This window comes from Stenella coeruleoalba (assembly GCF_951394435.1).
Source record: "Stenella coeruleoalba genome assembly, chromosome: 6".
NCBI lineage: Eukaryota > Metazoa > Chordata > Mammalia > Artiodactyla > Delphinidae > Stenella > Stenella coeruleoalba.
In genome coordinates, this window is record NC_137151.1 from 43,730,387 (window position 1) to 43,754,136 (window position 23,750).

Genomic DNA, 23,750 nt, shown 5'->3' on the forward strand with positions numbered 1-23,750 from the left:
CCCACAAATAGGCTGTGAGAGCTGTTACTTCTATCACTAGATGGAAACATTAAGAAAATCTACACTGAAGGAAACCTTTTCAAGTTGAACTTCTGTCAAGCAATTGGAGGAGCATGTGGTTTTGTGGTAAGATTTGTCAGAGTGAGTTGTGGAAGTGGCTAAGTGTTGTGAGTGGTAAATGACTAGTTCTGTGCTCACAGGGCTGTGTGAAGGGTGCTCTGCTCAATACCCATCAGTTTCTGATCTCTTCCTAAGCTGAGAAAAGGTCCCTAAGTTTTTGACACAACAGTATCACAGGTTATTTTTTTAATAAAAATTATTTTTACATGTGGAATAAAAATTACCAATTGGTGCTATTAAAAGCTATAGGTTTCTGAGGGAAATTATTTGAAGAAAAAATCATTTGTTTGACTAGTGCAGGACTTTTTTAGTAGAGGATCTCTGTGCAATTATTCTTTCTCTTATAGGTTAATTCAATACATATGGACCAGGTTGTGTGCTAGGAGCTTAGGATACATGTGGGTTTATAGTTTAACTGGGGAAAAAAAATAAACACATATATGAGTTCTCAGATGACCAGGTTAAATCACACATGACAAGCAGGCAAAGGAACAATCCTGTGTGAGAGAGTCCAGCAAATTGGAACAACTAAAATAAATTCAGTATGGCTAGAGCAAGGTGGGAGAATGACAAGCTATGACATGATCTCAGAGGGGAGAGAGAGAGTGTGCAAGAGAGAGTGTGTGAGCATGTGCTGGGGATATTTTCCTGGTCAATGAGAAATTATTGTAAAATTTTAAGCAGTAACATGACATAATCAGAACTGTACTTGCCTTTAAAGGATTATGCTGGTTTCAATAAGGGGATAAATAGGAGTAACAAGGAGAAAGATGTAATGGCTTTGACTAGGCTGGTGACAGGGGACAGAGAGAACTGAATGGAAAGAATAGAAAAATTGGACAAAATTGACATTTTTCAGGAGATTGAATCTTTTAAATATAATAAATCCCCATTCGCATGATCTGAGCAAATGCACCTCACCCAGTTTCAGCTAAAACCAGTCCACCACCCCACCACCACCCATTATGTTCCAACCACAATGATCTTCTTTCAGTTCCTCAACCTCAAAAACTCTTTGCCACTCTTGGTCCTTTTCATATACATTCCCTCTCCCTGGAATGCTCTCTCTACACCTGTCCCTCTACAGTCTTTCCTCCAGGAAGCTTGTCCTGAGCCTCTGATCTAGATTACATATTCTCATTGCGCACTGATGTTTGTGCATGTCAGTTACACTTGGGTACTTTGGTATTGAGAGGGATAGTCTCTCCTCCATCACAGCAGGGACATTATCTACTTTTCTCTTTACCTTGTTTCCAGTGCCAGGACAGTGCCTACACAAAGCAGGCACTCAATATATGTTTGTTAGATAAACAAGCAGACTCAGATGGCGAATCTTTATTAAGTTTATCTTAATAAGTATGGCCACCATGGTAAAATCAGTGTGACCAAAAGATTTGGTCTACTTGGATTATTGCTGGAAATAGATGCTTGATGATGACTATCTCCTGTTTACAGGTGATAATCATGAGCTTTAAATTAGTAGCACAGACAACTTAGTCTAAACTCCAGTGGTTCTTAATCTTGGCTTCACAGTTGCATAACTTGGGGAGATTTTAAGAGTGCTAATGCCCAGGTCTCATCCCAGAACAACTGAATCAGAATGTCAGGGTAGTGGAGGTAACACTGGTATTTTTAGATGATCATGATGATTCAATATGTATGAGGGATTACTACTGTGTAATATTTACTCAGCTATATCTGACAAAATCACAAATGTACAGATCCAGTGACCGAATACATTTCTATAACCTACTAAACTCACAAAGCCAGCAACTGCGTCATTATATACTTTGCAATTCACTGTTCAAACTCTCTCAAACATGTACTGGGTACCTATTATGCACCATTACTACATTAGGTAAAAGAGATGCAGACATTTTCAGGACCAAGGTGCCTGGAAATACTATTTATTTCCTACCTAACAATACATAGTGGTTGCCAGGTCCATAAAATGTCTAACTTGCATAAGGGGAACCACTTCAGTTATCACTGTTTTCATTGACTTGAATTTGAAAGCCCTTGTTCTCATGTTTTGTCTTCTAATCCAGTTATACTCATTTTTTTTCTACTTACATATGCTTTTGCAGTATTTCTATGAGCTATACTTTTTAATGTTATACATTAGACATAGTCATAAAATAATGTCTACTAGGATTCATCAGTCTGCGCTATGACTTTTTCCCTTTTTCAAACTACAAAGGAGGTTACAAATGAATTACTGAGAACAGTCGTTATTTTGTAGGAGAAAGAGTATCTTAATTTCTGCTCAGAAATTGTGTTTACAGTCATACCTCAAAGATATTGCGGGTTCAATTTCAGACCACCACAATAAAGTGAATATTTCTGTAAAGTGAGTCACAGGAATTTTTGGTTTCCCAGTGCATATAAAAGTTATTTTTACACTATACTGTAGTCTGTTAAGTGTGCAAAAACATTATGTCTGAAAATATTATATACCTTATTAAAAAATACTTTGTTGCTAAAAATGCTAACTATCATCTGATCCTTCAGCAAGTCATAATCTTTTTTTGGTGGTGGAGGGTCTTGCCTCAATGTTGATGGCTGCTGACTGATCAGGGTAGTGGCTGTTGAAGGTTGGTGTGGAAATTTCTTTAAGAAAACAATGAAGTTTGTGGCATAGATTGACTTTTCCTTTTACAGATATTTTCTCTGTAGCATGCAATGCTGTTTGATAGCATTTTACCCACAGTAGAACTTATTTTAAAATTGGAGTTAATCCTCCCAAGTCCTGCCTCTGTTTCATCCACATGTTTATGTAATATTCTAAATTCCTTGTTGTAATTTCAACAATCTTCACAGCATCATCACCAGGAGTAGATTCCATTTCAAGAAACCACTTTTTCTTTCCTCATCCTTAAGAAGCAGCTCCTCATCCAATCAAGTTTATCATGAGATTACAACAATTCGGTCATATCATCAGGCTCCACTTCTAGTTCTCTTGCTATTTCCATCACATCTGCAGTTACTTTCTTCACTGAAATCTGGAACCCTTCAAAGTCACCCATGAGGGTTGTAATCAACTTCTTCCAAATTCTTATTAATGTTGATATTTTGATCTCCTCCTATGAATCATAAATATTCATCATGGCATTTGGCATGGTGAATCTTTTCCAGAGTATCTTCAATTTACTTTGCCCAGATCCATCAGGGGAATCACCAGTTATAGCAGCTGTAGCCTTACAAAATGTATTTCACTATACATATTTATCACTAAACATATTTATACTATACTCTTAAATGACCAGGTGTATTGTCAACAAGCATTAATATTTCAAAATGGAATCTTTTTTTTTTTCCTGAGCCACAGCTCTTAACAATGGGCTTAAAATATTCAGTTAACTATGTTGCAAACATGTGTGCTATCAACCAGGTTTTGTTGTTCCATTTATAGAGCACAGGCAGAGTAGATTTATCATAATTCTTAAGGGCCCTAGAATTTTTGAAATGGGAAATGAGCACTGGCTTGAACCTAAGACTGTCAGCTGCATTAGCCCCTAACAAGGGAATCAGCCTCTCTTTTGAAGCTTTGAAGCCAGACACTGACTTCTCCCTAGCTATGAAAGTCTTAGATCGTATTTTCTTCCAATATAAGGCTGTTTCATCTACATGGAAAATCTGTTATTTAGTGTGGCCACCTTCATTAGTTATCTTAGCTAGATCTTCTGGGTAACTTGTTGCAGCTTCTGCATCAGCACTTGCCACTTCACCTTGCACTTTTATGTTATGGAGATGGCTTCTTCCCTTAAGCCTCATAAACCAACCTCTTCTAGCCACAAACTTCTGAAACTTCCTCACCTCTTTCAGCCTTCTTAGAAATGAAGAGTTAGGACCTTGATCTGGATTAGGCTTTGTTTTAAGGGAATGTTGTGGCTGGTTTGATCTTCTATCCAGACCATTAAAACTTTCCTTTCCTATAAACAATAGGCTGTTTCAAATCATTCATATGTTCATTGGAGTAACACTTTTAATTTCCTTCAAGAGCTTTTCCTCTGCATTCACAGCTTGGCTAACTTTGGAGTAAAGAGGCCTAGCTTTCAGCCTATCTTGGCTTTCAACATGCCTTCCTCATGAAGCTTAATCATTTCTAGCTTTTGATTTAAAGGGAGAGATGTGCAACTCTTCCTTTTATTGAAGACTTAGAGGCCACTGTAGGGTTATTAACTGGTCTAATTTCAATACTGTTGTGTCTCAGGGAATAGGGAGGCCTGAGGATAGGGAAACATATGGGAGAACCCAATGGTCAGTAGAGCAGTCAAAACACATACACTTATTAAGTTCACCATCTTATATGGGTGCAGTTCATGGTTCCCCAAAACAATTACAATAGTAACATCAAAGACTGCTGATCACCATAACAAATATAATAATAAAAAGTTTAAAATATTATGAGAATTGCAAAAATGTGACACAGAAACAGGAAATGAACAAATGCTGTTGGAAAACTGGTGAATTACTTGCTCAACTCAGTGATGCCACAAAATTTAGTTTGTAAAAAAGCCAAAAGAAAAACAAAAAAAATTGCGTTTTCTGTGATGCACAATAAAGTGAAGTACAATAAAATGAGGTATGACTGTATTAGAACATGGAAAAGAGAAACATTGAGTCCACTTTTGGTGTTTCCTGATTAACCATTCTACTCTCTAGTGCTAATTTCTGTTCAAATACAAGGAAGCCAGGGCTGAACCCATACACTTTTTTTTATAACCCTTTGTTAATTTGTAAATGGATCACAGGATGCATAGCAAAAATCTAGCAGAACATCACAAGATTTCTCTCTGCAAAAATTTAACCGAACTATGCATCAGTGAGAGGTATATGCAACCACAACTCTGTTTCAAGCTCTCAGACCTACCCTTGGGTTTCCTGAATGTTCTAAGTTGTAAATTATTTGCAAACATCATTATCAATGGAAGTATTTTCCATTATTCTAGGGGCCCTTCCACCACTGTTACACTGAACAAAGAGGCACTTCCTCACCCTTCCATGTCATATGTTTATGATTTCATCCAACTGGAGAAAGTCTCAAGCCTGCTTCCATTCAGAACACTTGTCTCATTCCATTATGCCATTTTTGGTTTCCTTTGGTAATGTTAATGCTCTGCATGGGAGGGAGTTGAAGGATAATTGTAATTATAAAAATTATAGGAACCATCTTTCTATTTTTTAGGACTTTATGCAAATTTCTGTGAAGTTCCAGAGAATTGGCTTGACCAATGAGACTAATGAGAGTTTTCTAAATGTTTTAAGTTTTCAGAGTTCCTTTCTTTCTTCTCTACATCAGTTATTACTAAGAGCTGTAATATAAAAAGTGCTGAAATGATGGCTATATGATAAGAACAACTCAATTGAATGAAAAAATATATTCAACCAAGTACATTTGCATTTAAAAACATATTTTAAAAGAAGGAAAAATATCACAATAAAACGGGAATGCAGTATACTACAAAGATGGACTTAGAAGCTGTACTGACAAAGAACTGAATCCAGTCTCTGTCAGTTTCTATATCTGAAGCTTTGGGCAAATTACCCCAACTTTTTTCCCCCAAGCCTTGGTTTACTCATCTGTAAAAAAAAATTATTGACTCATGTTTAATAATAACATCATTTATAGGTCTTTTTAAAAAATATGCAAAATTATAAGTTCAGGAAAAATTGGTCTACAATTGTTTAGCTACATCTATTTCCTTGGCTGTGGTAAAATAATCCAACTATGACAAGAGACTACATATGACACAGAAGTTTGAAAATGAATAGACTGCCATTTCTCTATATAAGTCACTCTTCTTAAAAACCAGGGACATAGACATGATTCTGGACTCATGGATCTTATATTAATATTGGAAAGAAATCTATTATACTCTTTATTACAACAGCTTTAGTTTAAGCTATTAGATTTTCTTTGTACTGTCTCTTTCAAGTCAAGATCAAATGGAAAAGCAGAGTTGGCTAGAGAGCACCTTTCCTCTTTGCAGTTCAATCACTGTTGAACATAATAATCTACATAATTTTCAGGAGAATTTTGAATATTAGTAAGACAATGTCTATGAGATGAGCTCCTCTGAAAAAGCAGAATATAAATGCAAGAAATTATAACGTATTGCTTCTCAAATGTTATATAAGATATTCAACTGGATCTGTGTTATTAATAAAAAAGTAAATCTGTACAAGATAAAACCCAAGAGGGACAACGAAGTGAAGTAGAGATAGGTAATCTACCCAAAAAGAAAGAATTCAGAGTAACGATAGCAAAGATCATCCAAGACCTTGGAAAAAGAATGAAAGCACAGATTGAGAAGAAACAAGACATGTTTAACAAAGACCTAGAAAATCTAAAGAACAAACAGAGATGAAAAATACAATAACTGAAATGAAAAATACACTAGAAGGAATCAACAGCAGAATAACTGAGGCAGAAGAACAGATAAGTGAGCTGACAGACAGACTGGTGGAAATCAGTGCCATGAGTAGAATAAAGAAAAAAGGATGAAAAGAACTGAAAACAGTCTAAGAGACCACTGATACAACATTAAATGCATGAACATTCACATTATAGGGGTCCCAGAAGGAGGAGAGAGAGAAAAAGAACCTGAGAAAATATTTGAAGAAATAATGGCTGAAAATTTTCCTAACATGGAAAAGGGAACAGTCATCCAAGTTCAGGAAGCACAGAGAGTCCCAGGCAGGATAAAGCCAAGGAGGAACATGCTGAGACACATAGTAATCAAACTGACAAAAATTAAAGACAAAGGAAAATATTAAAAGCAACAAGGGAAGTAACCAAATTGACAAAAATTAAAAAAAAAGAAAAACTATTAAAAGCAACAAGGAAAAAGCAACATATAACATACAAGGGCATACAAATAAGGTTATAAGTTGATTTTTCATCAGAAACTCTGCAGGCCAGAAGGGAGTGGCACAATGTATTTAAAGTGATAAAAGGGAAGAAGCTACAACCAAGAACACTCTACCTAGCAAGTCTCTCATTCAGATTCAATGGAGAAATCAAAAGATTTACAAACAAACAAAAGCTAATAGAATTCAGCAACACCAGACCAGCTTTGTGACAAATGCTAAAGGAACTTTTCTAAGCAGGAAAGAAAAGGCCACAACTAGAAACAAAAAATTATGAATGGAAAAATTCACCAGTAAAGGCAAGCATACAATAAAGGTAGGAAATCATCTGCACACAAATATGTATCAAAACCAGGAATCACGAGGAGAGTACAAACGCAGAATATTGGAAATGCATTTTAATTTAAAAGACCAGCAACTAAAAACAATCTTGTTTATATATAGACTGCTACATCAAAATCTCATGGTAACCACAAACAGAAAAGCTACAACGGATACACACACAAAAAAGAAAAAGGAATCCAAACATAACACTAAAGTTAGTCATCAAATCACAAGAGAAGAGAACAAAAGAGGATGGGAAGAAAAAAGACCTACAAAAACAAATACAAAACAATTAACAAAATGGCAATAAGAACATACATATTGATAATTACTTTAAACATAAACAAATTAAATGATCCAAACAAAAGACTTAGACTGGCTGAATGGATACATATATTCTGTCCACAAGAGACCCACTTCAGATCTATGGACACATACAGACTGAAAATGAGGGGATGGAAATAGGTATCCCATGCAAATGGAAATCAAAAGAAAGCTGGAGTGGCAATACTCATATCAGATAAAATAGACTTAAAATAAAAACTGTTACAAGAGACAAAGAAGGACACTACATAATGATCAAGGGAACAATCTAAAAAGGATATATAACAATTGTAAATATATATGCACTCAACATGGGAGCACCTCAATATATAAGAAATACTAACAGCCATAAAGGGAGAAATTGACAGTAACACAATAATAGTGGGGGACTTTAACACCCCACTTTCATCAATGGACAGATCATCCAGACAGAAAATCAATAAGGAAACACAGGCCTTAAATGACACATTAGGCCAGGTGGACTTAACAGATATTTATAGAGAATTCCATCCAAAAGCAGCAGAATACACATTCTTCTCAAGTTCACATGGAACATTCTGCAGGATTATTCACATGCTGGGCCACAAAGTAAGCCTTGGTAAATTTAAGAAAATTGAAATCATATCAAGCATCTTTTCCAACCAAAACACTATGAGATTAGAAATCAACTACAAGAAAAAAGAAACTGTAAAAAATACAAACATGTGGAGGCTAAATAATATGTTTCTAAACAACCAATGGATCACTGAAGAAATCAAAGAGGATATCAAAAAATACCTAGAGACAAATGAAAATGGAAGCTCGATGATCCACAGCTTATGGGACACAGCAAAACAGTTCTAAGAGGGAAGTTCATAGCAATACAATCTTACCTCAGAAAATAAGAAAAATCACAAATAAACAACCTAACCTTACACCTAAAGCAACTAAAGAAAGAAGAACAAACAAAAGCCAAAGTTAGCAGAAGGAAGGAAATCAAGATCAGAACAGAAATAAATGTCATAGAGACCAAGAAAACAATAGAAAAGATCAATGAAACTAAAAGCTGGTATTCTGTAAAGAGAAACAAAATTGATAAACCTTTAGTGAGACTCATGGAAAAAAAAAGGGAGAGGGCTTAAATCAATAAAAGTAGAAATGAGAAAGAGAAGTTACAGTGGACACCACAGAAATACAAAGGATCATAAGAGACTACTACAAGCAACTCTATGCCAATAAAATGGACAACCTAGAAGAAATGGACAAATTCTTAGAAAGGTGCAACCTCCCAAGACTGAACCAGGAAGAACTAGAAAATATGGACAGAGCAATTACAAGTACTGAAATTGAAACTGATTAAAAAACTCTCAACATACAAAAATCCAGGACCAGATGGCTTCACAGGCAAATTCTATGAAACATTTAGAGAAGATTTACACCTATCCTTCTGAAACTGTTCCAAAATAATTGCAGAGGAAGGAACTCTTCGAAAATCATTCTAGAGAACACCATCACCCTGATACAAAAATCAGACAAAGGTACAATAAAAAAAGAAAATTACAGGCCAATATCACTGATGAACATAGACAAAAAAATTCCTCAACAAAATACTAGCAAACCAAATTCAACAATACATTAAAAGGATCATACACCATGATCGAGTGGAATTTACCCCATGGATGCAAGGATTTTTCAATATTCACAAATCAATCATTGTGATACACCACAACAACAAACTACAGAATAAAACCCATATCTAAACAGATGCAGAAAAAAACATATCTTAAATTGATAATCTCAATAGATGCAGAAAAAGCTTTTGACAAAATTCAACACCCATTTAGGATTAAAACTCTCCAGAAAGAGGGCATAGAGGGAACATACCTCAACATAATAAAGGCCATATATGACAAACCCACAGCTAACATCATCCTCAATGGTGAAAAACTGAAACCATTTCCACTAAAATCAGGAATAAGACAAGGTTGCTCACTCTCACTGTTATTCAACATTGTTTTAGAAGTTTTAGCCACAGCAATCAGAGAAGAAAAAGAAATAAAAGGAATCCAAATCAGAAAAGAAGTAAAGTTGTCACTGTTTTCAGATGACATGATACTATACATAGAGAATCCTAAAGATGCTACCAGAAAACTACTAGAGCTAATCAATGAATTTGGTAAAGTAGCAGGATATAAAATTAATGCACAGAAATCTCTTGTATTCCTATACACCAATGATGAAAAATCTGAACCAGAAATTAAGGAAGCACTCCCATTTACCATTTCAACAAAAAGAATAAAACACCTAGAAATAAACCTACCTAAGGAGAAAAAAGACCTGTATGCAGAAAACTATAAGACACTGATGAAAGAAATTAAAGATGATACAAACAGATGGAGAGATATACCGTGTTCTTGGTTTGGAAGAATCAACATTGTGAAAGTGACTATTCTACCCAAAGCAATCTACAGATTCAATGCAATCTGTATCAAATTATCAATGGCATTTTTTACAGAACTAGAACAAAAAATCTTAAAATTTTTATTTGTATTTGCAGTACACGGGCCTCTCACTGTTGTGGTCTCTCCCATTGCAGAGCACAGGCTCCAGACACACAGGCTCAGTGGCCATGACTCACAGGCCTAGCCACTCTGTGGCATGTGGGATCTTCCCAGACCAGGGCACGAACCTATGTCCCTGCATCGGCAGGTGGACTCTCAACTACTGCACCACAAGGGAAGCCTGCCAAAGCAGTCTTGAGGGAAAAAAACGGAGGAATCAGACTCCCTGACTTCAGACTATACTACAAACTACTATACTACAAACCCACAGCAAACATCACTCTCAATTGTGAAAAACTGAAAGCATTTCCTCTAAGATCAGGAATAAGAAAATGATGTCCACTCTTGCCACTTTTATTCAACATAACATAGTGTTGGAAGTCCTAGCCACAACAATAAGAGAAGAAAAAGAAATAAAAGAAATCCAAATTGCTAAAGAAGAAGGAAAACTGTTACTGTTTGCAGATAACATGATACCATACACAGAAAATCTTTAAGATGCTATTAGGAAACTACTAGAGTTCATCAATGAATTTGGTAATGTTGCAGGATACAAAATTAATACACAGAAATCTGTTGCATTTCTATATACTATCAACAAAAGAGCAGAAATAGAAATAAAAGAAACAATCCCACTTATCATTGTATCAAAAAAAAAAAATAAAATACCTAGGAATAAACCTACCTAAGGTGGCAAAAGACCTGTACTCTGAAAACTATAAGATGCTGATGAAAGAAATCAAAGATGACACAAACAGATGGAAAGATATACTGATTCTTGAATTGGAAGACTCAATATTGTCAAAATGACTATACTCTCCAAGGCAGTCTAAAGATTCAATACAATCCCTAACAAATTATCAATAGCATTTTTCACAGAACTAGATCAAAAATTTTTTTCAAATTTGTATGGAAACACAAAAGACCCCTAATAGCCAAAGCAATCTTGAGAAAGAAAAACAGAGCTGGAGGAATCAGGATCCCTGACTTCAGACTATACTACAAAGTTACAGTCATAAAAACAATATGGTACTGGCACAAAAACAGAAATATTGATGAATGGAACAGGATAGAAAACCCAGAAATAAACCCACACACCTGTGGTCAATTTATGTACAAGGAAGGAGGCAAGATTATATAATGGAGAAATACAGACTCTTCAATAAGTGGTGCTGCGAAATCTGGACAGCTACATGTGAAAGAATGAAATTAGAACATTCTTTAACACCATACACAAAAGTGAACTCAAAATGAATTGAAGACCTAAATGTAAGACAGGATAGTATAAAACTCTTAGAGAAACACATAGGCAGAACAGTCTTTGACATAAATCACAGCAATATCTTTTTCGATCTGTCTCCTAGAGTAATGGAAAAATAAACAAATGGGACCTAATTAAACTTAAAAGCTTTTGCACAGCAAAGGAAATCATAAACAAAATGAAAAGGCAACCCACAGAATGGGAGAACATATTTACAAACAATGCGTCCGACAAATGATTAATTTCCAAAATTTACAAACATCTTATGCAGCTCAATATCAAAAGAGAAAAAAACCAACAACCAAAAAACAACCCAATCAAAAAATGGACAGAATACCTAAATAGACATGTTTCCAAAGAAGACATACAGATGGCCAAGAAGCACATGAAAAGATGGCCAACATCACTAATTAGGAGAAATGTAAATCAAAACTACAATGACATATCACCTCATATCATTCAGAATGGCCATCTTAACAAAATCTACAAACAACAAATGCTGGAGAGGACGCCGAGAAAAGGGGACCCCCCTACACTGTTCGTGGGAATGGAAATTGGCATGGCCACTATGGAGAACAGTATGGAGGGTCCTTAAAAACTAAAAATAGAACTACCATATGATCCAGCAATCCCACTCCTGGGCATATATCCAGAGAAAAACATGGTTCGAAAGGATATTTGCATCCCAAAGTTCATTGCAGCACTATTTACAATAGACAAGACATGAAAGCAACATAAATGTCCATCAAAAGATGAATGGATAAAGAAGACGTGGTACATATATATCATGGAATGTTACTAAACCGTTAAAAAGAATGAAATAATGCCATTTACAGTAACATGGATGACCTGGAGATTATCATGCTAAGTGAAGTAAATCAGACAGAGAAAGACAAATATCATATGATACTGTTTATATGTGGACTCTTAAAAAAAAGATACAAATGAACTTATTTATGAGACAGAATCGGACTCAGACTTAGAAAACAAACTTATGGTTACCAGAAGGGAAAGGTGGAGGGGAGTAATAAATTGGGAGTTTGGGCTTGACATGTTCACACTAGTATATTTAAAATAGATAACCAAAAAGGACCTACTGTATAGCACAAGGAACTCTGCCCAATATTCTGTAACAACCTAAATGGGAAAGAATTTGAAAAAGAATAGATACATGTATATGTATAACTGAATCACTTTGTTGTATACTGGAAACTAACACATTGTTAATCAACTATGCTCCAATATAAAACAAAAATTTAAATATATATATATATAAATAAAAACAAAATACCTTCAAAAATAAAATAATTTGTTAATGAATACACAATATAAAAAGATGTACAGTTGACCCTTGAACAACATGGGTTTGAACTGTGCAGATTCACTTAACACAGGCATTTTTTTCAATGGTGAATACTACACTACTAGGATGCAATCTGCAATTGGTTTAATCCATGAATGCAAAACTACAGACACTGAGGAAACTTAGATACAGAGGAACCCCATTAAGGAGGTCTTACTAAAAGCTATATGCAAATTTTTTACTTTGAGGAGGATCGTAGCCCCTAACCCCTTGTATTGTTCTAGGGTCAACTGTAAACTTGGTAAACTGTGACATCAGAAACACAAAATGAGAAAAAAAATGAAAGCTTTACAATAAAGAGGAAATCAGAATGGGGAAATGTTTGGAATTTTTCATTGCTTAATATGGATAGTCGAATTTTTAGAAGCCATTCTAGCTGCATGAGGTACTCTGTCAATTTAATTAGAGCTTCTAGAAAAAGAGGTTGAAATTGCGATGCCTGTTTAGGCTCTAAGGAGGCAAAAGAACAGAGAAAAGTATTTTGAGTTTTTGGGGTTTATTAGGTTGAACCATATGTGATTACTGAGGCCATCATTTTTGTCCTACTAAACTGGCAATTCTACATGATTTGCGATGGTTTGTACTTAAAAATTCCCTTAATTTACTTTTTTATTTATTGAGAAAAATACTGAGGTGATATGATATTACATCAGATATCAGACTGAGTTGATCATGATACTGCATAAAGAATTTGTATTAGTCCTAAGAAATAACTTACAATCACTTTTGTTAATTGGTGTAATTTATCTTATCAGTTTTGAAACATGTTACCTATTGCCTTGCTCCTCAATTGACATTGTACAAGGATTTCATTCTAAGTTAAGCTTAAAGTATATATTTGGGAAGTCCAGAGCAAAGAGAGGTGGTCTGCTTGGGAAAAGAACATTTACCAATCATCCTCTGAAATCAGTAATAGAAGTGGAAATCCCTTTAAAATATTTCTAAAACCAAGTTTCATCCCTAGGAAAAGTCCACAGCTGTAATTCTTACTATATCTAAACTTAGTGACCTGAGACAGTAGGCAACATAATTTCAAGAGATTTACCACGTCAGAGGCAGAGTCCAAATAGGGTATGTCAGAATTCCAAACAGCACGCTTATATTCCACTCATACATATATTTTCAAACAATGATATCCCAGAAGCATGTAATGAGTAATTCAGAAGATTATTCAGATCATTAGCAAGTGGTTTTGCTGTTCTAATGAGACCATTGCCAAGGATAGGGACATAGGGACATAATCTTTGATTCTTTTTGGATACATCATAGAGAAAATAGATTAAGAAGTAAAAGAGTGTCCTAGAGAAGAAAACAAGTGAAAATTGCTCCACTGCATCATATAGACACAATAGTGTCAATATGTTCTTATAAAAATGAATTACGTAGTGATTTAAAGTATATCATGAGAATAAGATTATAGTAACTGCTGAACTTCAAAAATGAAGAGTGATAAAGAAATGCATATATTTGGCTTATATTCTATAAAGGAAAAGAGGCTTAAAATTCTAAAGCTAAAAGGTAGTATCAGGAGTTGGAGTAATTCCTTTCATGATGAATCAAGTTGCAACAGTTCTTTATACTCCTTTTAAGTTAGAGTCATCAACAATGGTCCTTATTAACTCATTCAACTGTTAACTAATAGTTGTCAAAATTAACTTTAAAGAAATTTTTTCATGCTACCTTCATAACCATCATAGAGGATAGGAAAAAATATTACCGTTTATAGAGAAGACTACCAATAATTAAATAATTTCCACAGGGTTGACAGATTGTAAATAGCAAAGTCAGATATTCACATCCTTGGACTTCAACATCAGGTGCGGTGGTTGTTCCTGTCTTTCACACTTCATTTCCGTATTTCAACAGCATTTGCTATTTTAAGTACTTGGACATCCGAGACATTCTTTTTTCTTATTCAATCTCTATTAAAAATCTTCCATTACAAAGAACAAAATAGAAATTGCTGCATCTTTATCTACCACCTTATTCTAAGATCGCTATCTCTCAATACTTTTCCCAGAATGTGATTATTAGCTTAAGATCATACCATTTAAAGACCTGGTTTGAGTTGTCACAATGAAAGAGCCTTCTGTTATACTCCGCCCTCCTCTGTTATTTTTGCTGTTCTAGCACATTTCATGGTAAGAGGAGGGCCTTCACCATCTACAAAGTATCCATCAAATTTAAGTTCATATTGTGCATATTTAGTTCTAGGTACTGGATTTTAGAGAGGAGAGGATAAGGATAACCAAACTCTGTCTGGAATAAGTTTTACAAGCTATTTAGAGAGGCAAGAACAATGTCATGTAAAATGTATTATTGTAGCCCACAGAGCACCTAGGGTGACTTAGCATTGTGCGGTGAGTAAGATTTTGGTCTCTATGCCAAATTGTGAGGAGTTCAATGACATCTTCCTCAAGTTCTACACACTCCCAGGGCCTCTGGTTCTCATGATCCCCTTTGGGTTGATTCCAGTTGCTGAAACTGTAAACTTTTGTTTCCACACATGCAATTCCCATGGCTTATTTCCACTCTCTGCTAGATGCTGAAATAGACATGGGACTCAGCTCCTTTTGCTTGATTTTCCTTTGTACAATTTACAGAGATTATCTGTGTGTGGAGGTGTCTCTATTAAAGATGTGGGAAGATGATGGAGAGAAAATTAAAATATGAAAGAGAAAAAAAAATTAAATAAGATATTCTTAGAAGTCTTTTGACCTCACCCCAACATCAGTGGCTATATCTCTTTATAAGCTTTAGATAGATTATGATACTGTTGCCATCTTCCTGCTCCCATTTTCTCCTGCTGTCCTCCACCCCAGATTCCTCTCTTCTAATGCAGAGTGATAAATACCGATCTCTTTCTTCTCACAAACTATGACTTTCAGGTCACCATCTATACTCAAAATATCATGTATTTTCCTTCAAAGTGAATTTTTGCTCTAAGAAAAACTATGGTACAATGATGTCTTTTCATATGGTTATAGAGTTTGGCCGGCAATATTTGTGTGTATGTGAATTGTTTAATAAATTGTCAATATATTAATTGTGGAGGTTTTCATAAAAATCTATATTTTTGGCTTCTTTTGAAAAATTGAAGCTCAGGCAACCCCAATCCCCCATATTTGCATGAGAACAGTTATAACATGCTGACTAGTGACTGGCCTTCTCAGGAGCATATCTTCTCAGATTTTCCATAGCCCTTATCATTCTGTCTTCTAGGGAACTTTTTCAATTACATGTTTGACCTTTATAGGCTTATCAATTTGCAAGTCCTTGTTTAGAACCACTGAGAAAATGGATATACCTATGAAAAGTTTGTAACTAGACAATCAATAATGGAAATAAGTCAATCTCTAACAAATGTGGTAAAGTTATTGGAAAGAAAATAAACTGGAAAATGGGTGATGATTGATAAAGCTTCAGGTACTGCTTATAATCAAGAATAAATTAAATCTGTAGATTACCTTAGGTAGTAGAGTCACTTTAACAATATTTATTCTCCCAATCCAAGAACACGGTATGTCTTTACATCCGTTTGTGTTGTCTTCGATTTCTTTCATTAGCATCTTGCAGTTTTCAGAGTACAGGTCTTTTATCTCCTTAAGTAGGTTAATTCCTTGGTATTTTATTTTTTTGATGTGGAATTGTTTCTTTAATTTCTCTTTCTGATCTTTTGTTGTTAGTGTATAGAAATGAAACATATTTCTGTGTACTAATTTTGTGTACTGAAACTTCACCAAATTCACTGATGAGCACTAGTAGTTTTCTGGTAGGATCTTTAGGATTTGCTATATATAGTATCATGTCATCTACAAACAGTGACAGTTTTACTTCTTCTTTTCCAATTTGGATTCATTTTATTTCTTTTTCATTTCTCATTACTGTGTCTAGGACTTCCAAAACTATGTTGAATAAAAGTGGTGAGAGTGGATATCCTTGTCTCCTTCCTGATCTTAGAGGAAATGCTTTCAGCTTTTCACCACTGAGTATGAATGTTAGCTGCAGGTTTGTCATATATGGCTATTATTATGTTGAGGTATATTCCCTCTATGCCACTTTTGGTAGAGTCTTTTGTTTTTATCATAAATGGGTTGAATTTTGTCAAAAGCTTTTTCTGCATCGATTGAGATGATCATATGGTTTTATTCTTCTATTTATTGATGTAGTGTATCACACTGATTGATTTACAGATATTGAAAAATCCTTGTATCCCTGGGGTAAATTCCACTTGATCATGGTGTATTATCCTTTTAATGTATTGTTGGATTTGGATTGCTAGTATTTTGCTGAGGATTTTTTGCATCTATGTTTATCAGTAATATTGGCCTGTAATTTTCTTTTTTATGGTATCTTTCTCTGGTTTTGGTATCAGGGTGATGGTGGCTTCATAGAAAGAGTTTGGGAGAGTTCCTTCCTCTGCAGTTTATTTTGAAATAGTTTCAGGATAGGTGTTAACTCACTTTCAGTCTGTATGTGTCCCTAGATCTGAAGTGGGTCTCCTGTAGACAGCATATACATGGGTCTTGTTTCTGTATCCATTCCGCCAGTCTAAGTATTTTGGTTGGGGCATTTAAGACATTTATGTTTAAGCTAATTATCGACATGTATATTCTTATTGTTATTTTATTAATTGTTTTGGATTTGTCTTTGTAGGTCTTTTTTCTTCCCTTACTCTTTTGTTCTCTTCTTATTTGATTTGATGACTAAGTTTAGTGTTGTGCTTGGATTCCTTTTTCTTTTTTTGTGTATCTATTGCAGATTTTTGGTTTGCAGTTATGATGAGGTTTTGGTATAGCAGTCTATATATAAACAAGTTTGTTTTAAGTTGCTGGTCTCTTAAATTCAAATGCATTTCCAATATCCTGCATTTGTGCTCTCCTCTTCTCACGATTGCTGGTTTTGATATATTTGTGTGCAAATGATTTCTTACTTTTACTGTATGTTTGCCTTTACCAGTGAGTTTTCCATTCCTAATTTTCCTGTTTCTAGCTGTCGCCTTTTCTTTTATGCTTAGAGAAGTTCCTTTAGCATTTGTTGCAAAGCTCCTCTGGTATTGAATTCTCTTAGCTTTTGTTTGTTTGTAAAGTTTTTGATTTCTCCATTGAATCTGAATGAGAGATTGCTAGGTAGAATATTCTTAGCTGTAGCTTCTTCCCTTTTATCACTTTAAATACATTGTGCTACTCCCTTCTGGCCTGCAGAGTTTCTGATGAAAAATCAGCATATAACTTTATGGGAATTCCCTTGTATGTTATTTGTTGCTTTTCCCTTGTTGCTTTTAGTGTTTTTATTTTGTCTTTAATTTTCATCAATTTACAATGGCATTTTTCAGAGAACTAGATTAAAAAAATCAAAATTGTATGGAGAGACAGAAAAGACCCCAGTAGTCAAAACAATGTTGAGAAAGAAAAATGGAGCTGAAGGAATCAGGCTCCCTGATTTCAGACTATACTACAAAGCCACAGTCATAAAAAGAGTATGGTACTGGCACAAAAACAAAAATATTGATCAATGGAACAGGATAGAAAGCCCAGAAATAAATCCACACATCTATGGTCAATTAATCTATGACAAAGCAGGCAAGATTATACAATGGAGAAAAGACAGTCATTTCAATAAATGATGCCTGGAAAACTGGACAGCTACATATATAAAAAAAATGAAGCTAGAACATTCTTTAACACCATACACAAAAATAAACTCAAAATGGATTAAAGACCTAAATGTAAGAGAAGATAGTATAAAACTCCTAGAGGAACACATAGGCAGAACACACTTTGACATAAATCATAGCAATATCTTTTTTGATCTGTCTCCTAGAGTAATGGAAACAAAAATAAACAAATGAGACCTAATTAAACTCAAAAGCTTTTTCAAAGCAAAGGAAACCACAAGTAACATGAAAAGACAGCCCACAGAATGGGAGAAAATATTCACAGATGATGCAACCAGCAAGAGATTTGTCTCCAAAATTTACAAACAGTTCTTGTGACTCAATATCAAAAAAAACAAACAACCCAATCAAAAAATGGGCAGAAGACCTAAATAGATATTTCTCCAAAGAAGACATACAGATGGCCAAGAGGCACATGAAAAGATATTCAACATCACTAATTATTAGAGAAATGCAAATCAAAACTATAAAGAGATATCACCTCACACCAGTCAGAATGGCCATCATCAAAATATCTACAAACAGTAAATGCTGGAGAGGGTATGGAGAAAAGGGAACCCTTCTACACTGTTTGTGGGAATGTAAGTTGGTATAGCCACTATGGAGAACAGTACAGAGGTTGCTTAAAAAGCTAAAATAGAGCTACCTTATGCCCTGGCAATCCCACTACTGGACATATATCTGGATAAAAACATGCTTTGAAAGGATACATGCAACCCAATATTCACTGCAGCACTGGTTACAATAGTCAAGACATGGATGTAACCTAAATGTCCATTGATAGATGAATGGATAAAAAAGATGTCTTACATGTATACAATGGTATATGACTCAGCCATGAAAAAGAATGAAATAATGCCATTTCATTGACATGGATGGACCTAGAAATTGTCATACTGAGTGGAGTAATTCAGAGAAAGACAAGTGTTATATGATATCACTTATATGTGGAATCTAAAAAAAAAAAACTGATACAAATGAACATATTTACAAAATAGAAACAGACTCACAGAATTAGTGAATGACCTTATGGTTACCGGGGGGAAGGGTGGGGGAGAGAGATAGATTGGGAGTTTGGGATTGCCATGTACACAGTGCAATATTTAAAATAGACAAACAACAGGGACCTATGTAAAAAAATAAAATAAAATAAATTAAAAACATTTTTTAGAATTTTAAAATATGTAAAAAAACTTAAAAATTAGATAAGAAATTAAAAATAATTTTAAATAGAAAAGCAAATTAAATACGTTAAAAAATAAATAAAAAAGAATAAATTGCCCTACATGACTGAAAGGCAAAATCAGAATGACCTGGGTTTTTTTAAAATTATACTCTATAGGAATTGAATCTATAGAGATTCTAAATTTAGAACATCTAGACTGAGGTGTTATAATTAGTATTTCTAAAACATTCTCCAAGTGACTGTCATATACAGCCAGGAATTGAGTATGGGCCATAGGTTTATAGTACCTAATATATCAACCAATATTTATTGAGCACTGTGCCTGATAAATACTAACTACATTATCTACCAAGTACACAGACTCTTCTAAGTGAAGTTTCCACGGCCAACTGCCCTGCTAAAGAAGAGTGATTTTGCCATATCCCTGGGCAACTGAACAATATAATGGCAGAAATGTTACCTTGTGATTTGGCTCAAAACAATAAACTCAACCAATTAGATTCTCTCATTCTGGTATCTGAATATCAAATGTGGAAAGAAGGATGGGGATATCCAGTTGCACTAAAAGTTAAAAGGTCATAATAGAGACACTGGATGGACTCTGACTTGGCCACTTGCAGTCAGAATTTATGAGAAAGCAAAAACTACACTTCAGTTTAAAGAGCTATAAGGCAGAAGAGAAAACACACACATACACACTAAACATTGGGTAAGAAGATAACTAAAGTAAGAGTGAATTGGGGAGCAGACACACAAACACACAAATAGTAACTAAGGAACTGGTAGTAACTGGGGGCCTAGAGAGAAGATTCAGAAACTCCAATGGCTGAAACCTCTAGTACTTACTTTAATTCAGACCCACACTCATATTTTTTATCTGAGTATCTGTTTTTTAATTTCTCCTGGGATCCCACACATGTGTATGATTGGACTAAATTATATTATTTGACATAATTTAAATTTGTCCTTGTTCTTTATAACCAATTATCAGTAACATGTATCCTTTTATACACACAGATAAAGAAGGGAGGTGGAAACTCTTTAGGTAACCAGCCTATCCATTAACATTAGACCCTCAGCAATATTATTAATTCCTAATACTTATACCACTTCATATCTGAAAGTACTTTCCAGGTGATGTGTAAAAACTAACAATGCATTCTTTTTGCCTCTGTAATTATGCAACTAAAGTAAACAAATTTGTTTTGAGTGCTTCTTATGGCATTAGAATAAGCATTTATAATAATCATGTCACTTTATTCCAGAGTACCATTATGAGCTAACATATGAAATGGCAATGCCCTGATAACTCAGTGAGGGAGGGGACAGACTTGAAAGTGGAGTGAGACCCAGGGACAGGCTCAGTTTCAAGGATGGGGTGAGAGGAGCCATGAGGTTAGCCTCCCTGTTGGGTGTATTACTTGCAAAAATAACCTTTTGGAAACATTCTAATGGCCACTTTCAAAAAGTTTAATCAAAATGACTGTATTATAATGTCATGTACTCAGAGGACTTTGAAAGTTGACATCGAAGTGACAGTCAACTGGAGGAGAGGTCCACTTTTCTCTAATCACCACAATACAAGCCTTCTCTTCACAGGAAAACTTAAAAAATAGAAAGAAAACTCAACATTTACCAACTCTTTTTTGCACCTCTTGGTCTCTGTCATCCCTTCTAACTTAGTCTCTGCCCTTATTACTACATGAAACAGTAATGTCAATATCATACAATTTAGTGCATATATTTTAAGTACCCTTCTTCCTTGAGTACACTGTTTCTGAGAATACCTTGCTTTGACTTCATGATCCAATTGCTCTCAAAGAGGTTCTCTCAGGATGCTATGATTTTCAAAGAGGTTCTCTCAGGATGCTATCTATCCAGCCATGAAATTGAGGAATCATTCCTGTTTTAGTCCCAGATCTTATCCTCTCATTTTTATTTTATCCCCTAGATATCTCATCCCTACCCACAGTTTCATGACCATCTCTATATACTGATGCTTCCCAATCTCTATCTCCACCAGACTTCTCCTATGAGAGGTGTAACCAGCTTCTGGCTCAAAATGTAAAAGTATTTCAAATTCAACATATCTAATCACTAACTCACGAATGTTTCTCCACCTATCCCTTTACCTTACAGTTCTTCCAAAGCTGGTAAACTTCAGAATATCTCAGTGAGAGTTCCCTCCCTCAATTTAGTTTCTCAGCCATAAATCTCTGAGGCATCTACAATTCCAAACTTTCTTGTATTCTTATATACAAATCATCACCACATCATTTTAATTTGGCTTCTAAACATTTCTCCATTTCTACTACCAAAACACAAGGCCCAAGTCAAAACTAATACCATTGCTTGACTGGGAGTACAACTGTCAACTAATTTGTCCACCACAACCATTCTGATTCCTCACCAATCCTGTCTCAAACGGCTGCCAGAATAATATTTTCAAAATACTAAAGTGATCATATGATGCCAAGTCATAGCTTATTGTTCCTTCTACTGCATTCCATTATTCCTAGATAAAATCCAGATTCTTAAATGCCCTTCAATGTGTTATCTAGCCCTGGATATCTTTCTAACAATATCTTGCTCATCTCTTGCTTACGTTTTTGCTCCAGGCTTATTTGTCTGACCTTAGTTCCCATATCATTTGGGTTTCTCTGTGATTTAGGGAACTGTGTATGAGCTTCTCCTCCCTTTTCTTAAAATATTTCCAAGCTCCTCTCCCTCTCTCCACGTCCATCCTACTGTTCAGATATCAGGTGAACTGTTATTTCCTCACAGAAGCCTTTCTTGATCCTGAGCTACCACGAATTTTCTTTGTATAAACACTCAGAAAGATATTTGACTTTGTTGCCCTTGTCTCCATGCATTATTACAAAATAATTAAATAGAATTAATGGATAGTACACTCCTCACTAAATCCCCAATTCAGGAGACAAGGGACTGTGTTTTGGTTCAACATCATTACCCCAGGTTTACACAAGTGCTTGGCTAGTAGTGGGGACTCAAGGCCTTAAACTGTAAGGAATAGTACTTCACAAACTAAACTAGCTCAGTAAACAAGGTTGGTGGGAATTTAACATAAGGGTACAACAGCATCCCTTTGAATCCAAACCAGGAAGCATATGCGGGCTTCAATGAGGACTGAAACCAGGAACTGTAAAATTAGGAGTTAAGATTTACTTCTCTATTTTTCTGGGACTGCATAATTTCACACTTATTTTTCTCCATTTCTGCGTGTTATAATTCTTCAATACTGTTTTCCATAGTGGCTATACAAATTTACATTCCCACCAACAGTACGTGAAGGGTTCCTTTTCTCCACATCCTCACCAGGACTTGTTATTTACTATTTTGTTGATCACCATTCTGACAGGTGTGAGTTGATATTTCATTTGTGATTTCAATTTATATTTCCCTGATGATAAGTGATGTTGAGCAACTTTTCATGTGTCTGTTGCCCATCTGAATGTCTTCCTTGGATGAAATGTCTATTCAAGTCCTCTGCCAATTTTTTAATCAGATTTTTTTGATACTGAATTGTATGAGTTCCTTATATGTTCTGGATATTACTACTTATAGGACATCATTTGCAAATATTATCTTCTCTCATTCAGTATGTTGCCTTTATGTTTTGTTAATGGTTTCTTTCACTGTGCAAAAACTTTTTAGTTTGGTGTGGTCTCATTTGTTTATTTTTGCTTTTGTTGTCCTTTCCTAAAGAGACAGATCCAAAAGAATATTTCTAAGACCAATGTCAAAGAGTGTACTTCCTATGTTTTCTTCTAGAAGTTTTATGATTCTTACATTTAAGTCTTTAATACATTTTGAGTTTATTTTTGTATATACGTTAGAAAATGGTCTATTTTCATTCTTTTACATGTATCCACCAAGGTTTCCTAACACCATTTATTAAAGAGGCTGTCTTTTCCCATTGTATATCCTTCCCTCCTTTGTTGCAGATTAATTGACAAAATAAGTATAGGTTTAATTCTGGGTTTTCTATTCTGTTCCATTGATCTATGTGTCTGTTTTATGTCAGTACCATACTGTTTTCATTATTATAGCTTCATAGTATT